General features: G+C 33.9%; 1 protein-coding gene across 26 annotated transcripts in view; it reads right to left on the reverse strand.

Moving 5' to 3' along the window:
- MBD5 (methyl-CpG binding domain protein 5) overlaps positions 1-13453 on the reverse strand; it is a 482676-nt gene that overhangs the window by 420787 nt on the left and 48436 nt on the right. The gene's annotated exons all lie outside the window — the stretch shown is intronic.

The raw sequence follows: 13453 nt of genomic DNA on the forward strand, positions 1-13453 counted from the left end.
CACCATTCCTTGTTTCCTCCCACTCAGGCAAAACTCCCTGGGCAATGTTGTTCATCCCTGCTGTTTTTTCAGTGGGCATAACCTTCTGTGTTGTTTACACAGACGAACACACATATGTGGCACAGGGGATGCCATTTCTGGATCTGCATGGGTGTTTCCTTCTCTCTTCTTCCTACCAACTCCTTTGGTGACAGTTTTTATCTCAGTAATTGGATTCAACTCATTTATGTCTTGATGGAATTCTTTGACTTCAAATTAGACTCCACCTTCTTTTGTTTAAGAATTCAGAAAAAATGATGGCAACAAGGAAATATTATTAGCCAGAGATAGAGAGTAGGGGAGTGGATTTCTTAAGAATGTAGGCAAATGCCTCAGGATAAAAACCAGCCATCACTAAATGAAAATGGCAAAAATATTTTACATGACACTCTGTATTTACATAATGGCTGGCTCCCAAAAATTTCATGGTAATGTACTTTTTAATGTCCAGACAAGTTTAAAAAAAAATGAACAGGAGCAAAAATAAACTAAATTTAAATAACCAAAAGTATATGATATTCACATATTGCAGATTAATTACTTAGCCCTAAAAAAAAAAGAAAAAAAAAAAGCAGAACCTATTAAAGATATTGTATTGTTTCTGAGGCAAAGATCTTAATAGGCCTAAGTTTCCATGGAAAGATTAATGTAACAAAGCTGAAAAATCTATATTGAAATAATGACTTGGAAATCAATAAATATCATACTGAAGTATTTTTTAAACTATGTTTTAAGAGGTAGATAATTAGAATAGATATTACCTGAGATCTGTCAAAATTCTTTTATTTCTTCAATCATAACACAATACCTTTTACATGTCCTCTGTTTTAGAATATTTTTAATTCTAGTTGGGTAGAATTACATAATATAATTTCAACGTAAAGATTAAATCTTCTAGTTAGACATGTCACAAGGAGTTGATGGCATCCCCATAGGAGAACAGAAGCATGGTAAAGGCTAAGTGATCTGCCCAATATATAAGATCTTAGTATTTGACTCTAAATGCAATGCTTTTAAGTACTAGACAGATCTGAGTTCTACCATAAAACTTTGTTTTAAACTGCAAACAGCAAAACAAGAGAATCTTTATGAAGCATTTTTAAACCAAGTTTTCAATCTTTTTGTGTAAACTACATCCTGAGGGGGAAAAGTCTTCTGGTACTGAAAATGTGAAGGGTATAACAATTTTAAAATAAACTATGTAAACAAAGAATACAAATAAACTATTTGAGTAAGAACAGGATGTAATATAAAACCATGATTGCAATCCTCTATTTCTTATTTTTGAATAAAATATGTTAATAGTATAAAGTCAAAACAATACACATATTATATTTTTGAAGGAACCATGTATATGTCTTTTCATCTTCTCACTTTCAAAAAATTTCATTTTTAACAAAGAAAATATGTTTCCTGATTGCAGTTAACCAGAGGCTATGATTTAAACCCACAAATAATACTAAAGTGAAATCGATCATTTCACAAAAATATTTTTCACTTGATAGTAAATATGTCCTAGTATTTCAAAAGTCATAATCTAATTCATAAGCCAAATCAATTAACCATTTATAAAGTTGCTTTGTGAAAGGATTTTATTGATGTCCTGATTTTTACAATGAAGATTCCTTAATATTTTATAGAGCAGAAAATATTGGATGGCTAATAAGTGAACAGGAAGAACACAGATTTTAGAAACTCAGCTGTTGATTCAGTTTACTAGCGATGAAAACCAGCAAATATGACAACATAGCTCAGATTCTGGGACCAAACAGACTTGGATTTAATTCTCCTCTCTCACTCAATATCTGAATGACTTCGGGCAAGTGCCAACCTCTTTGGACCCCAGTTTTGTCACAAGTTTATTGAAAGGATTATAGGAGATTGTGCCTACAAAGGGCAAGAAAGATGATGAGATCATACTCAATAAATGTTGTTATAATTACTAATATTTTTACAGAAGATAACCTACATATTTTGTTGAAAATATACCAGATGATCTTGAAATTTGTTCCAAGGCCATCAGCAAAAAAGTAAGATTATTTTACTACTTTTGAGTTGCAACTACACAAGGGAGTTCCATAATAAAAAAACTCCTTCCTCTGAAATCACACACAGATTAAGTCATGGAGGTATAACTGACTTGTAGATGTGTAAGCCTACTGTCTTATTCTTCAAGTGGACAGTAAGCTCTGTAAGGGCTAAGACCAAGTCTGTTTCTTTTACCACTTATTCCAACATTTAGCAGAGCTCTGGTACGTGGTAGTGACTTAATAAATATCTGATGGATAAGTGAATAAATGAATGAATATGATAATGCCAAACAGAGAAGAAATAGAAGGATAAAAAGATGAATAATAGACAATATGACCATCTAAGATGATGAATAATCCAGAATGTGATGCTGGTTGTACTGGGCAAATGGTATAGACCTGAGGAATTCAGAGAACCTGTCAGAGCCAAAAGGAATAAAGACACTTGAAGGAAGCTTGACAGAAAAGGGTAAGTGCTCTGGAAAAGGGAAGACACCACAGAAGACACAGAATAAATAAAAAGAATTGAAAAACTGAGGGTTCAGATAAGAGATCCTATTATATAAGCATTCAGAAGCTCCTGGAGAAAGCAGTTGCAGCCTAAATTATAGAAAGGTGTGGGGTTTGTAAAATGAAATTTTCCTTTCTCATAATCTAAAAGATTCATGAGAAATGCCTCTGGTTTTGCATATGAAGTGTGAAATATTTCCTCAAAGAAGAATGAAGTATGGAAGAAAACAGCAACCAAAAAGAATGAAGCTACAGAATAAATGGAAGCAGAATGATTCAGATGAGTCTAAAAATGATTTATATAGAATCATGCGGATGTGAATAAAAGGAAATAAGTGTATTGGTTGTGGGCAAGAGTAAATTACTTACCTATGAAATAAATGCAATCACTCTCAAGATGAGCAGTTACTGCTCTTTTGCATGATGGTGTATTCTAAGATACCTGGAACTTCTCCCACAAAGGCATAAGTTATAGTGCAGCAGGTACTATGTAGAATAAGAATGGGGAAAGACCAAAGAAAGATAGCCCAGTTCGTCTTCAGCATGCACAGAGCTGCCTAGGAAGCCTTCTGAGTGGGTGCCACCATGGGTTGTGCGGCAACACAGGGTCCATTTGGAAGAAAGCAGACCAGGACTTACAATATGCTCCTCTTACCTCTCTTCCCTATTTATTGAATTCTCATTCCTTATTATAGTCAGGGTGATATGAGTGATGGGATGTAACTCCTTACCATGTCTGGTATTGCTTGGCTCCAAGTTGGTATATTCTTTCTCAACTAGTTCAAGGTATCTTTAACAAGTTTTATATAAATTTCTCTAGTTTCATACTTGAAACCAGAAGAGATGCTGAGAGAATATAAGTAATTTACACTGGAAATATCTGTGCATATATAATTAGGAGTTAACTGCATTATCTCCCTCCTCTCGTATTTATTCATTCATTCAACAAATACCATTAAGCTCCTACTTTCTCCCAGAAACTATTCCAAATGCTAAGGATACAACAATTTTAAAAGACAGCCAAGAGCCCTACCTTTGTATATAGCTTTTATTCAAACTGTTTGAAGGAATGAGGAAGTTTGGAGGAGACAATAAACAAGTTAACATTTATTTAGACCCTTTTACATTAAAATTTATTGGACATTAATTTTGAAGATTGCCTAGTATCCTGACACTCTGAGCTGTAAACTGCTTCTTATCCTGAAATATACTCTATAGAAAAGACGGTCTTTTGGGTACATGAAATATCCTCATATTTAAAATAAGTGCCTTTGAAACATTTTCCATAATTAGAAGCTGCAAATGCTTTTCTATGTTTAATCTTAGCTTCCTATATTGCATTTTGTTAAAATATACATTATTCTTCTCCTCATAAAAGTACAACCGTATTACAGAAAAATCAGACTCTAGAAGAAAAAAGGCTCTTATCTTAGCTCCTTAATACAATCACTCAGAATTTCCATACATTTGCTTCTAATATTTTTAAATGTTTCAACCATTGCATATTTACATAGTTGCTACCATAATATATAATAATTTCAAATACCTTTGACCTAGGTTGTATATTAAAGTATCTTTCACTACTTTATAATCTGATTTCCTTTTAAATTTAGTAGATTCACAAATTAGCACAGCAAGATGTATAGTAGTCTTTCCCCCAAACTATCTAAAAATTTTAAGAATGGAAATAAAATGTCTACTTAAACCTAACTAGTCTTTAAATTACAGTCCAATACTAAAAGATTTAAGCCTAAACAATGCTAGTTTCAAAAATGGGTGCCAGATATTTCTTAAAAAAACCATTATTATATATACAGCAAATGTTTTCATATTATCACAAATATGTGCTTCAAATCTGCTGTTGAATAAAATTAATGAGATCACTTAAAAAAACAGTGTGGGGTTCTTTTTGCTAGAAATAGTTGTTATATCCTTAGCATTCAGAATAGTTTCTGGGACAAACAAAATTAATGGGATCACTTTTTAAAACATATTTCACTAGCAACTAGTAAAACATCAAGTTCCAAACATATAAATCAAAAGTTCAGGAAGTTAAAGAATCATACTTTTAAAGGAAAAGAGTATTTAACCAAGCTAAACTCTGTTTTTCTTACAATTCAATATTCCTAGATCAGTTTTTGAAGTTAGTTGGATACTAGCTATCCATAGGAGATGTGTCTGAAACTAAATATGAAATATAATGAATTTCCATACACAGTGATTTTATTTAAGGATTATGAGTTTAATACACCTCCTGTATTATGAGAGAGAAATGCTTCTGTCATACCACAATGTACTCATACATTTAGTATATGGATGTCCACCTACTATAATTGAGGAAAAGATTAATCTGCTGTCCCTATTTCCATGCCTTCAGGCATCACCTTCACCTTGATCCTAAACTTCCTTTGTACAATAAGACCAAGGGTTTTTTATTGTTCTTGTTTGTTTTGATTTTTTTTTGTTTTAACAATTCTAGAAGTGTCACTTTTTTATTCAATGTCTTTACCCATAGAGATAAATTGGAACCCATTAACATGACAACACAGTTTATTAAATTAGCCTCAGGGTTCTGGACTTTATGGATTATGAGTAAAAGCGAATTTTAAGAGAGGCTAATAGACACAAGTAGAAGTGAGAGGGAGATACAGTAGCTTGGCAGAGACTGCCTCTCTGACTTGAGAATTTCAGGCACATAGAGATGGTGTATTTTCTCCATATGCTCACTAGCCAAGAAGATTATATGAAGCTTTACTTTCTTTAGTTTGTATTATCAAAACTGACTATGATTCTATAACTACAACAATATCCTCATGGATTGAGATTGCTGCCAACACTACTATCACCCTCTAAAACATTTGAAAATCATTGATAATAAGGCTGGATGAGGCTAGACCAAACCCAGTACTCAGGATAATGCCAACATAAAGGCAGTGGTTTTAAAATTGGAATACAGAAGCAAACTATTCACAATTCTGCTGAAATTCCAGGTCAACATTTTATGAATTAGCACTGGCTTAGGTGGCAATGAAAACCTTATACACTTGACCGCTTACATTTTGTTTTTAAAACAGTAATGTTTTTGACCTGGAAATACATTTCAGTAGACAGTCAGAACAAAGACAGTGAAGCTACAAAGCTATGCATCAAGATCACGATCACAAGGGAGATGAGTGAACAATATTAAACATTTTCCTATAAGCATGTCTTAAAAGTTGGGTATGGGGTCATTTATTCCAGTCTGTAGCACTCATCTCCATGAAAAAATGGGCAGTTAATAAAATAATTAACACATTTACTGCTTTGCAATATTAAAATTTTCCAACATAAAGACAGAATTATTGTCTAATCTAAATTACTTTATGACTACGATATCCAGTTATATGCAGTTACATCTGCAATTAGCATTAACCAAAAGAAGCCCACAATGACCAACAAAAAGACTATATTTGTAACATAGATATCAGCTCTGAAAGGGTCAAAGAATGTGTATTCTTTGTAGATGTATGTACCAATGAATGTAGATGTACTGACGGATAATACATACTTACACTACTTTAGTTACTGTAGAAAGAGCAAACAGTCATACGACCCTGTTATACAATGGTACATTTGCAGGGAATATGTTGTCAGGCAGTTCACTTTATGGAAATTAACAATAAAAATGACTACACAAGGGAAAGGAGATTTTAAATGACAGTCTCAGAATTACATATAGCTACAGTCGATAGCCAGGAGAAGCAGACTGTATATCATCCATAGTAAGCACTGGCATTTTCTTGTGTATCTGGTAGTCTCCAAACAAATAGAAGGCTGGTAACATATCATGTCAATCTGACAAACAAGAAAATGAGCACTTATTAGATACACAGGACATCTCGTATACAAGCTCAGAATCTGGTTACAGTTACTGGAGTCACAGACCTGAGCCAGGGCTGTCATTTTTGACTGTTATAATCAGTCAAAAAAAACAGAAAGAGGCCGGGCGCAGTGGCTCACACCTGTAATCCCAGCACTTTGGGAGGCTGAGGCAGGCATATCACGAGGTCAAGAGATTGAGACCATCCTGGCCAAACTGGTGAAACACTGTCACTAGTAAAAAATACAAAAATTAGCTGGGTGTGGTGGCACACACCTGTATTCCTAGCTACTTGGGAGGCTGAGGCAGGAGCATTGCTTGAACCCAGGAGGCGGAGGTTGCAGTGAGCTGAGCTCGCGCCACTGCACTCTAGCTTGGTGCCTGGTGATAGAGCAAGACTCTGTCTTAAAAAAAAAAAAAAAAACAGAAAGAACCTTAGGAATCACTTGGAAAAATACACTTCCTCACTCTTAAGGAAATTGATTCTAATCCTTACAAGAGTTCAGAATGATGGCTAAGGATACAAGCTCTGAAGCAACAGATCTGAAAGAGGATTTTTTCCCCAAATCTATAAAAGTCTAGTTTCTATAAGCAACTCAACAGCATAGGAAATTACCTTTACCAAGGCCATACTGAATTCTACAATCTGTTACTAAACAGGTGTTTTTGGCATTGACATTCTACATTCCATATAACAGAACACCTTAAGTAGATCCTAAAGCCATTGTGGAATTTAGCAGAGTTCTATAATCTATCAAGTCTCCCAACTCTATCATAAATGGATCTCTGATGGTCAACCCAAGACTATATTATGCATAAGTTTAAGGCATCTTTTCCCTCCTGTTGCTTACACTATCCCCATGCTATAAAAGTCACATCTTTTGCAGACTTTTCCTCAAAAACTGCTTTAGAACAATCCAGATTCGTTTTATACAATTCCACTTTTCTCAGTCTGAATCAGAATACCCTCTTCCTCTATTATCAACTTGAGTACCATGAGTGATTCTTACATGTCCTTATGTGTTATCAACAAGTGCCTTAACAGAGCAGGACACTATAGCTTGTTTTTACATTGAACCACAGTCTCTTACTCAGTTTAAGTTCATTCTCAACAGAGTTACCAACTCCATAGCAGAGAAAATAAAAATCAACTTTTATGTACTTCCCTTCTCTGACTTTGGTTTTTAAAGACCATAGATTTGGGTCCTATTTCTCTAAGGAAGCAGATATCCTCTTGGTTGCTGTAATTCCTGTTCCAAAACAAGTCCTTACTTAATATCTGCATAAAAACATTTTAGGAGTCTGTACATCTCACAGCTACCTAACTATGCAACAAATCAAATAGTCACCTGTGTCTATAATGCCCAGTAACAAGACAACCCAACATACCAATAAAATTGCCATTTCAAAAACACAGGAAAAGATTTATATTTCCATGAAAAAAAGTATCAGATTAAACAAAAGGCACACTATTAAGAGATATGTGGAGCTTACAAGACAACTGTGTGACTTTTATTTGACAGTGGGCTAGAGAGCAATTAGTTTGATGAGCTTCAAATTTAAGTACAGTTATTATAGAACAGATGCCAGCAAACTTTTTTTCTGTACAGGATTAGACAGTAAATATTTCAGGCTGTGCAGGTCATGTATCATCTCTGCTGCATATTCTCCTTCATTCATTTCTTTTCCTGACCCTTTAAAAATGTGAAAGACATTCTTAGCTTATGGACCACATGAAAACATGCTGCAGGCCAGATGTGGCCTCTAGGCAATAGTTTGCCAGTCTCCAACATAAAATAACTTACCGTTTGCCTCTACTAGACTATAAGAACCTAGAGAGGAGGGACGGATGTGTTTTATTGACTCTAATGTTCTGACTATCTAGTACAGTGACTTGCACATAGCAGTTATTTAATACATGTTTGATGAAAAACTGAGTTAATGAATAAATGAGTGAACAAATTTATCAGAAGCTAGTAATAGAATTATTAACCTATTACTACAATTATAACTTCTGTTAGTTATCTGTACTGTCACCAATATTTGGTCTTTCTCTCCCTGGCACCTAGAAGACTAACATCCCAGTTTCCTTGTGATTGAATGTGTGATTTCTAAGCTGAAACATTTAATTGCAGATGTCAGACCTGTGAGGCCTCTTTTTTTGTCTTTCTTTCCAATATGATGAAAGCAATGATTGAAATGGTGGCTGCTACATAAAGTCCCTAAGTGACTATTACAAGCAGAGATATGTCTGACCATGATGGACATGCAAGGAGAACAAGAAATAAACCTTTGTTGTTTTTAAACCACTGAGGTTTTGTGGTTATTTCTCACTACTTCATAACATAGCCCATCTTGATTGATATACTACCAATCATTATTGCATCTTCAGGCTACATGCAGCCTATTTTAAAACTGATATCAGGCTGTAGTACAAAGCAGAAAGACAGAAACATCTTTATCACTCTGCCAAAAAAAAAAGTACTTTGAGTTTTCAAATTTTCGAATTAGTTCCTATTGATAAAGTAGGAAAAAAATCTCCAAACATTTAATTTTTGTGATCTGTTTTTTTAACTAGGTTTGGATAATCAGGACAACATTACTTTCTAAGGCCAGGATTATAGAGAAAATTAAGAAAATAACTATATTGATATTATTTACAATAGAATAATTTGGCCAATTACTAGTGGCTCCTGATTTCATGCAAATTAATTATTTTGATCATTAATACATTTATGTGGGCATTGAATAAAAAACTGGGTCAGATTTCGGGTTGTGGAATTTTAAATATATTTAAGCCCATACTGAGTATAGATCTTTCTGATATATTTAACTCTTATTATTTTTTCAAATCACTACAGTTAGAGAAACTGCACTCAAAAAAGTTGAATAAATTATTAATCCTGATTGAGAAACCTATAGATTCAGAAACACTTAAGAATACCATTACCCATTGCAACATATGGATCTTATTTAGATCCTGATTCAAACCACCGTAAAATAAATGACAAAAAAGACCCACAAAAAATCACTTATAATACAATCAGAAAAATCTGAAAACTGACTATGCCATGCTCATAATAGAGGAGTATTTCTAATTTTTTTAAAGTGTGATATTGTAATTTTAAAATTGAGTCCTTATCTTTAAGATATACATACAGAACTATTTATGGCTAAAAAAAGTTCTAATAACTTCATGCTATAACTTCTTCAGGAAAACTATTTCCACTTCTCTTAGCCCAGGCTAATGCCTGATGTAAGATGGGTCATAGGATGGAAATGAGGCAAGGAAAAGAGATATGGTGGGCAGGGTTCTAGATTCACGTCTAGTTTCAAACAGTAGATACGTTTTTACCTTTGCTTCTAATTATCAAAAAACAAAGAAATAAACCTGACTGAATCTTTTAGTAGCAGTTTCTCCCTTACAGCCCTGTCATCTTTGGCTATACTCTAACACGTAAACAAATCCCTCTTCTATAGTCATGTATAGTTTTCCTTAGTTGCCTCATTCTACTCTGGGCTGCTTCTTCCCTGAGCCATCTTTCCAATTATCGCTTCCCACAAAGCTTTTCTACTGCATATCTATTACTGCTGCTACAATTATTAAACAACAATTGGCAATCCCGTATGCCTCATGTCTTTAAAAACGCTCGTTTTGACACCTCTGTCTTAACAGAAATCCAGAGGATGCTTTTCTCTGGTGATCCTCTCTAGAGGAGATCTTTATTCTCCAAGACCCTTGAATAACACTATAACAGAGTTTGAAGGAAAAAGGAGAACAGCATTCCTCCAGCCACATATGATCATTGCCAAATCATTACTGTTACATCCCTATGTAAAATTCTATTCCTTTGAGGTTACTAGTTTCCAGTTATGTCCAATACTCTTTCTAAAAGGAAATAGTATAACCTATAAAACTGTTTAACCAGAATGCTCACATTAGAGTTTGTTTTTACCTCATCAATATTTAATGGAAGTCCAATGCACCAAGCTAAATATGATAGAGTTTTACAAAGGAAAGAATCCAAAGGAATAAAAAATAAGATTCATACAAGTTACAAATGTAAAAGGTCCTTTTAACACTTAGATTACTAATGAAGGTAAGCAGACTAAGCAGTATTATTGCTGCTTCCTAGAAATGAAGGCATCAAATTGATAGGGAAAGATAGGAACACTTAACTGAGAGAAGTGGAGGAGAAATTAGTTTGGGAAGTGATTTACTTACTGTTTACAAAATACGAAGGCTTTATGGATACCTTTATATTAGAAAAATCTTAAATATTCACTGATACAAAAATCTTAAAAGGAAAAAACACATTATCTGGTATCTTGTAAGCCCAAAATAACCAGGGGCAACAATTTTATATAAACAGTATCAAGTCATACATGATATACTGTTTTACCTGTTGATTTATAAAAAATGCATTTCCATACCAGTCACTTAGTAGTTATGGCATATGGCATTATAGTTAGTAACACTGGCTGTAGAATCAGAATGCCTGGGTCCATAACTTAGCATTTCTTGATAGCTATGTGACCTTGGATGAATTATCTGTCTTAGTCTCAGGTAAATCATCTTTAACATAGGGATAAGAACAGTACCTATCTCATGGAGTTGATTGTAGATACAATGAGATATTCCATGGTCATTCCTTAGAATAGTGTCTAGTACATTAAGTGTATGTGCTCGATAAATATTAATAACTTTCACTTGTATGTATGTAGAAGTCATTTTTAATGGTTATATGTTACATCATTATTAGAATGTACCATATATATTTAAATAATCCCCTACTGATAGACACTTAGGTTGTTTCCACTGAGGCAATGTTTTTAAACGTAAGAACAAAAAAGGAAGAGTGATAAAATCATTTATACAGGTTTGATTCATGAAAAACAATGATACTGACTTTTAACATCAACTTCAAAACCACCCATTATATTAATGACCACATCACTTAACTCCAAGAGTTTAATTTGTACATCAAGAGAAAATGTTTATTGGGCTATGTGACTTGCCTGTACCAACTACCTGCTAACCCAAATGATAAATCTAGAATTAAGACAACGGTAAGCATTTTCCCTTCTACATTGACTTCATCACCACAGTAGGGGTCTTAGGCTGATCTGTCTTCTTGGCATACAGTAACAGAAAACTATCACAGTGAGAAAAATCACACTTCTAAGAGTGTAAGTTATTTAGAGTAAATCAGTACAAAATACTGAAATATTTCTATATAAGGATTTTCAGCCAGTTCTATGGTGGTGGGGTGGGGTTGGAGTGCCTAAGGCCTTGGGTTTACAAAGAAGCCTAGGTGGGATATTCACTCCAGCTGTCTCACTTCATCTCCTATATACTTTTTTTGTTAAAAAGCTAAACTTTAGAGCTGGATATAGGTACTCCAGAACATTAACAAAATACAAGCAGAAATCTGTATTTCTTAACCAAATCACTGTGATTTAGAAAGCTTATTGGAAAGATTCATAAACATCTGCCACTGTTGAAAAGAAATACTACCCCCAGTCAGATCCAACTGATCCAGCTTTCACAGGACATGAACATTTGGAAGGATAAAACTTTTTAGTTAATAACTAAATCTGATGCATTCATAACACAGCAGCCTCTTACAGAAAGTAAGGATCTTATTATCAGGGGCATCAAGTGCCACTTTATTCAGTTTCCATACAACAATTAATTCACATGTGCCTAAAGAACTCAAGAGTTACATTAAATCTAAAATCATTCAACTTATTGCTGAATCAAACCTTTGGTTGGTATATATGTTATATTCCCAGGAAAAAAAAAGATAAACCTAAATAATTCACAAAAGCATCTATCATTTTTATTTACACTATATAACTTATATACTTAGAGAATTTGTTTTTAGAAACAAAGCAAACCATGATGGTGATTTCTATAATAGAAGTCTTACCTGTAAATAATAAAGACTACATTTTGTCCCATAAATTTTAAATATGTTATCCTACTGTATAGCATTGTGTCAGATGTTATAATTTAGTAAATATTCACACATTTACGTACACATAAACCCATACCTATACACACACATACATATATACAGATACACGTATATATCTAAATACAGAGAGAGAAAAAAAAACATGCCAGTATTAGTGATTTTTAATTTTGAACAAACGATTCTCAATATTTTAATATATATATCTGTTATTTTGTTAAATCTTGGTATAATTCAGCCAGGAAGCTGGCCCATGCCTGTAATCCCAGGACTTTGTGGGGGCCAAAGGGGATCACCTGAGGCCAGGAGTTCGAGACCAGCCTGGCCAACATGGCAAAGCCCCGTCGCTACTAAAAATACAAAAATTAGCTGGGCATGGTGGTAGGCACCTGCAATCCTAGCTACTCAGGAGGCTGAGGCAGGAGAATCACTGGAACCCAGGAAGCGGAGGTTGCAATGAGCTGAGGTCGCACCATTGCATTTCAGCCTGGGCAACAAGAGCAAGATTCCATCTCAGAAAAAAAAAAAATCTTGGAATAATTCTTAATTTACAGTTCCATTAAAAAAGACTGTTGTGTAAACAAAATTGTATTAAGATCCTGTTTAATGTTATTTTTGCATTTCCAATTTTCATACTAGAGAAGTTACCAGGCTTTTCTATAATTATAAAACCTAAAATGTGCCAGTATCAGAATGGCAGGAAGTTTAACAAAGTAATGAACCAAAGATTTCCAACATATACTTTTGGACAAAACAGTGAAATATAAACTGGAGATATGGCCCTCAGACTATCATACCCTGCATCCTACCAATTCTCTATCAAGTAATCTCGGTACCACCATGATAAAAACAAAATGGTTATTTTGTTGAGAATTTTTTAAACTTATTTTTATAGGGGCTTTCTTAGTAATTTGTGTTTTAACAATTGTTGTAATATTTTTGGGAAAATATAGTAGAGATTAGTTCTCTGCCCTACTAGCAGCAAACATGCTACCAATATCAAATCACTAAATGTCTACTATCACATAGCACCAATG

This window comes from Callithrix jacchus, chromosome 6, assembly GCF_049354715.1.
Source record: "Callithrix jacchus isolate 240 chromosome 6, calJac240_pri, whole genome shotgun sequence".
Classification (NCBI taxonomy): Eukaryota; Metazoa; Chordata; class Mammalia; order Primates; family Cebidae; genus Callithrix; species Callithrix jacchus.